The sequence below is a fragment of the Pelodiscus sinensis genome, chromosome 25, assembly GCF_052426305.1.
Source record: "Pelodiscus sinensis isolate ZL-2025 chromosome 25, ASM5242630v1, whole genome shotgun sequence".
In the NCBI taxonomy this organism is placed as follows: Eukaryota; Metazoa; Chordata; order Testudines; family Trionychidae; genus Pelodiscus; species Pelodiscus sinensis.
In genome coordinates, this window is record NC_143076.1 from 20190240 (window position 1) to 20196477 (window position 6238).

Here is a 6238-nt window from a genome sequence, read left to right on the forward strand (position 1 = left end):
AAACTGCTGGCTTGTGTCCTGGGATCACAGACTGACGGGCAGTTTCAAGCCCAGGCCAATGAGGGAACAAGTCTCTGGCCTCGGGTTTTCTTCAGAGTGCTGCTGAATGGCAGAACAGAAGAGCAGCCCATTTCCTGCTCCGGCTCTGCCCAGACTGATATGCCCCAGACTGCACGGCAGGGGAGAGGCACAAAGCCACACGGAAACAAACACACACGTCTCTCCTCACGTCAGATGGCCACATTTGAGATCCAGATCCCTCTTGGAAAGTCTCCTTCACCGTGTTCCTAGCCTGCCCCGGCATACGCTACTGCTTTCCTCTCGGCAGGCTGACTCTCCCTCTCGGAACTGGAGGCCGCATGTCCAACTCCCCAACTGAGGATCTGAGTTTGAAATGTCGCACTGGAAGCCAGTCCCACTCCACACAGGTGTGAGAATATTCCTATCACCTGCTGACCTCTGTGTGCCTCCGCCACGCCCAGCCAGTGCACTACTAGTCACTAGAGTTCTGTGGTACATCACTAGAGCCCTGCAAATCCACAGACACCCACGTTATCCAACCTGATCTCCTTTTTTGAGAAAGTAACAGATTTTTTAGATAAAGGAAATGCAGTGGATCTAATCTACCTCGACCTTAGTAAAGCATTTGATACAGTACCACATGGGGAATTATTGGTTAAATTGGAAAAGATAGGGATTAATATGAAAGTTGAGAGGTGGATAAGCAACTGGTTAAAGGGGAGACTACAGCGGGTCATATTGAAAGGTGAATTGTCAGGTTGGAGGAAGGTTACTAGCGGAGTTCCTCAGGGATCAGTTTTGGGGCCAATTTTATTTAATCTTTTTATTGCTGATCTTAGCACCAAAAGTGGAAGTGTTCTAATAAAATTTGCTGATGACACAAAGTTGGGAGCTATTGCCAATTCAGAAAAGGATCGGGATATCATACAGGAAGATCTGGATGATCTTGTAAATTAGAGTGATAGCAATAGGACGAAATTTAATAGTGAGAAGTGTAAGGTTCTGCATTTAGGGATTAATAACAAGAATTTTAGTTATAAGCTGGGGACACATCAGTTGGAAGTAACGGAGGAGGAGAAGGACCTCGGAGTCCTGGTTGATTATAGAATGACTATGAGCCGCCATTGTGACATGGCCGTGGAAAAGGCTAATACGGTCTTGGGACGGTCTAGGCGAGGTATTTCCAGTAGGGATAAGGAGGTGTTAGTGCCATTATACAAGGCATTGGTGAGACCCCATTTGGAATACTATGTGCAGTTCTGGTCTCCCATGTTTAAGAAGGATGAATTCAAACTGGAACAGGTACAAAGAAGGGCCACTAGGATGATCCGAGGAATGGAAAACCTGTCTTATGAAAGGAGACTCAAGGAGCTTGGCTTGTTTACTTTAACCAAAAGAAGGCTGAGGGGGGACATGATTGCACTTTTTAAATATATTAGAGGGATAAATACCAGGGAGGGAGAGGAATTACTTAAGTTTAATACCAATGTGGACACAAGAACAAATGGATATAAGCTGGCTAGTCGGAAGTTTAGATTTGAGATTAGACGAAGGTTTCTAACCATTAGAGGAGTGAGGTTCTGGAACGGCCTTCCAAGGGAAGTAGTGGGGGCAAAAGATCTATCTGGTTTCAAGATTAAACTAGATGGGTTTATGAAGGGGATGGTTTGATGAGATAACATGATCTTGGTAACTAATTGACCATTCATTATCAGTGGGAAATAGGTCAATGGAGGGATGATAGGAGTTACTATAGAGAACTTTCTGGGTCTCTGGCTGATGAGTCTTGCCCACATGCTCAGGGTTTAGCTGATCGCCATATTTGGGGTCGGGAAGGAATTTTCCTTCAGGGTAGATTGGCAGAGGCCCTGGAGGTTTTTCGCCTTCCTCTGTAGCATGGGGCACAGATCACAGCTAGAGGATTCTCTGCATCTTGGGGTCTTCAAAGTATTTGAAGGCTTCAATATCTGAGATATAGGTGAGAGGATTATTCTAGGAGAGGTGGGTGAGATTTTGTGGCCTGCACTATGCAGGGGGTCAGACTAGATGATCATAATGGTCCCTTCTGACCTTAAAGTCTATGAGTCTATGAGTTATATCCGCATCCACGGATGTCAATGCGGACATCCGTGGCGCATTTTTGTGGCTACAGATGCAGATGCAAATTTTGTCTCCGCACAGGGCTCTATACATCAACTCACCTCCAGTTAAGCTGTTAACAGTTATAAAAGAGATTTCCCCTGACTCTGTTTACAAGCAATTTCTGCCAGGCATCGCTGCAACTGATGCTCACGAGGCCTGAAAGCCTAGGGAACAGGGCAGGAGAGGCAATTCAAAAATAAAGCACAGCCCCTGGTGAAAAGGGAATAGAAGTGGCACCGGCTTTTGGCTCACTATAAAGAGCAATGGAGATGAGAGATCTCACACAAACCAAGTGCCACGCTTAGCTTCCGTGGGCGGACCAACCAGATAGGTGGGCTGCCACAGGGCACCATTGTATTCCCATCTCTCTGTTGTAAAGTGCTACGCCACAAGACGGGATCCAGAAACCTGCCTGCAGATAGGAGAGGAACGGGGGGTTTCCGTGGGGGCCTGTTGTTGTTGGAGGCCAAAGCCGAGCTGCTCACTGAACTATTATACTAAGCGGCTGAGCCAGAAAAGGTCACACGAGGGCACGGTTCATCTGCCCCTCCCCAGTGCCCCTTGTAACTCCGGGAGGCACCCCCTCTGACTGTCCAAAACCAAAAAAGAACAAAAGAACAGCTACGCTATCTAGCTCAGTACCCTGGCAATGAGTTCCACAGGTTGACCGGGCCAAGGGTGGAGTAGTCATTTCTTTTCAACCTGCTGCCTATTCATGTCATGGGGAGACCCCTCGTTCTTGTTACATGTCCTGCCCTCGGTTTCCCTTTCCAACTCGATTTCCAGTATTTCCCATAAGCGCAGTGAGTGACACAAACACAGTCACACTATAGACACAACTCTACCACCTGTTCGATGACAGGGCAAGAGACCAGAATTTCTGGGTTTCTTTCTCAGCTCTGCCAAGTAGCATGCTGTTCCCACAAGGGTTTTAGCACACTTTGAACGTGTTCAGTAATTAAAGAAGTCAAATTGACTAGATTTATTAAGTAATTAGTTAATCAGACAGCACATTGTGGAAAGAGGAGTTATCACAGTCTGTGAGAACCAGTCCTACAACCCGCCACACTCATCCTCTGCTCTGAGCCTGCTCCAATTACCTGCATACAGCCTAGCACAGCTATATCCCAGGCTGTTCCGATTGGTTCCCCTTTTCTATACAGAAACAGATTACTTGCAGTTCACTTCCGGAGTTTTTGTATTTCATAAATTTTCAATGGCATAATCAACAGCTGCTGCTTACTTGTTTTGGATTCTTGTCAGTTAGAACATTGCTTGCTCAGTCCAGACAGCAGGACACTATATCAAAGGTTATTTTTATGAACAGTTTAGCAAATCAGTAACTTCCCACTTCTTTGAAGTACAAAGCACTCTGATAACTGGCTTGTGGGGCAAAGCATCAGGCCTCCAAGCTACAGGCTACTGACCGGCCTACTAGTTACACTCAATAGTCACTTCTCTTCCGCTTACCCAACTACAAAAAGGGGATAATATTTATCCACCCTACAAAGATTTTTTTGAGGCTTAATTAACTTCTGTGAAATGCACCTTGAATGCACTTAGAAAATACAGAATACTCTCAGTAAACGGTTAACCGAGGCAATAACTATTGGCCAAACAACTGCTATAGTAACAGCTTGTCTTTGAAACTCGCTCATCAACATCCACATGGAAAGGACGTACACAGAACTAATTGTTATTATTCCTCTAAGTTGACATGCCTCAAGTTTTACTGATTATTTATCCTCTCTCGAATGGTTTGTTTAAAGCAAAGCTATAGTCAATGTCAAGAAAGCACTTGCATGATCTCCCTTTGAGTTGTTCATTCAGGATGTTTGAAAAGTTCATGCATGTTGTTCTCTTTGTATACCCACTAGCAAGAATTAGCATTAATGTTCTCTAGTGTGTATAACGGACGATCAGAAATATCCCCCCACAGTCTGTTTTAGCACAGAATATGACTTCCCAACTTCCAGCAGCCCTAAAGGGTTCACTATTGGTCTTGTCTATATACGAAGTTGTACTCATGTAACTACAGAGGCTGAAAGCCACACCTTTAGTTCAGCTAGTGCAACTTCCCTATTGGCACACCCTCTGTCATGCTCAGGGTTAGTCACAGGCCGTGTTTATCTTGTTTCACTGTCTATTCTCTTTCTAAACTGTAGAATGTTGAGGTGCGGATTAAAAAAGGAATACAACTCAGAGCAGGAAGACGTAGGGGTGAAAGACAAACAGGCCTAGGTATTGGGAGAGGGACTCATGCCAAGAGCTGGTGAGCATGAGAACAGAGTATGAACACCCCAGAAAGGGGTAGATAAGAGTATTTGGAGGAAATGTATTGCCGATTGTGACTGCTAAAACAGCACATGGGACGCTGTCAGCCAGGTTTCTATCCTACTTCATCCTGAGATCTGTTCCCTCCTCTATGCCAAACAAGCTCATACTTGTATACGACGGATCGTCTTGAAAGAAGGAAACTGATGCTTCTAAATTTCTGAAAACAGCAGCTGCTAAAACCTTGTACAGTTTCCCCTCTTCCTGATGAGACAGGTGCTCTTCAAATAGAGAAAACAAGCAGCCAAAGACAGACTTTCTGACAAAACTAGACAAAGCCACTGAATAATCATAATTACAACAGATAATATTTGGCTCTTCTATAACACCTTATTCTCATCAGATTCCAAAGTACCCAGTAATTATTGCTTGCAAGTAATTTTCCTTCTGTTTTTCCATCCATGCAAGGAATAAATTTTGTTATGTGAACAGAGGATTATGCACCACCAGAATAAACACATGCTGGCAGCTGTAGGTGCTCTGCTAATCAGCTGGGCGGCATATGAACCTGTCCTGGGTGGCCGCCCATGTGCTCAGCTTACAGGAACAGGGCTCCCAAGTAGTAGCCCCAAGTCACATGTGGGGAAAAGGAGGCACAGGGAGCTAAGTCACACAGAATGTCAAAGGCAGAGCAGGAAAGGAGCCCGGAAGCCCTGACTCCAACTGGATGTCTAAGCTATTGGACAGCGCTATTCTCCTGCTTCTTCTCATGCCCAAAATATGCAGGGAGCCATGACAGTTCAGCAGCAGTGACTTTGGCCAGCCCTGCAGCGACACAGGCAGGGACTGGAGGAGGGGAGCTGGATACATTGCTCCTTTAAGGGGAGAATGGAATGAAATGTTACCCTAGGTCTTCCACTCTCCAGGATGAGGGAACCCTAACTCCTGCTCCCCTCCTCGCTCCCTGCTACCCTGACTTCCTCTGCTTGGCCCTGGCCAGACTCTGTCCCCCCTTCAAGCGCTCTGCCCAGCCAGCTCCCTGCACCCCTCCGCCCAGCTCCCAGAACCCCCCCAGCGCTCTGCACCCCCCACTGCCCTGCACCCCTCCGCCCAGCTCCCAGCACCCCCCCAGCCCTGCACCCCCCCACTGCCCTGCACCCCTCCGCCCAGCTCCCAGCACCCCCCCAGCGCTCTGCACCCCCCACTGCCCTGCACCCCTCCGCCCAGCTCCCAGCACCCCCCCAGCGCTCTGCACCCCCCCACTGCCCTGCACCCCTCCGCCTAGCTCCCAGAACCCCCCCAGCGCTCTGCACCCCCCCACTGCCCTGCACCCCTCCGCCCAGCTCCCAGAACCCCCCCAGCGCTCTGCACCCCCCCACTGCCCTGCACCCCTCCGCCCAGCTCCCAGAACCCCCCACTGCCCTGCACCCCTCCGCCCAGCTCCCAGAACCCCCCCAGCGCTCTGCACCCCCCACTGCCCTGCACCCCTCCGCCCAGCTCCCAGCACCCCCCCACCGCCCTGCCCTGCCCAGCCCCCCCCCACTGCCCTGCACCCCTCCGCCCAGCTCCCAGCACCCCCCCAGCCCTGCTCTGCACCCCCATTTCGCCTTCCACGTGCTCCGCGGCCCCCCCCCTGCTCCCCCTGCCCCGCTCACCGTGCGAGGAGCCTCCTGGATGGGGCCGGCCCGGGCCGGGTTCCGCGGGGCCGCTGGCAGGTGCGTCACGTCCGCCCGGGCCAGGGCCCGCCCCTCGCCGCGCTGCTCGGGCCGGATCCGGCCCGCGGGCCCCCCTGGCCGCCCCG

At 49.8% G+C, this 6238-nt stretch overlaps 1 protein-coding gene across 1 annotated transcript in view; it reads right to left on the bottom strand.

Annotated features, from left to right (window-relative positions):
• The window catches only part of PCSK7 (proprotein convertase subtilisin/kexin type 7), a 39802-nt gene extending 33568 nt beyond the window's left edge, over positions 1-6234 (bottom strand). The window contains exon 1 of the mRNA XM_075909336.2: positions 6093-6234. The gene's annotated coding sequence lies outside the window, so the exon portion shown is untranslated. The remainder of the gene's footprint in view (positions 1-6092) is intronic.
• Between the last annotated feature and the right edge of the window lie 4 nt (positions 6235-6238).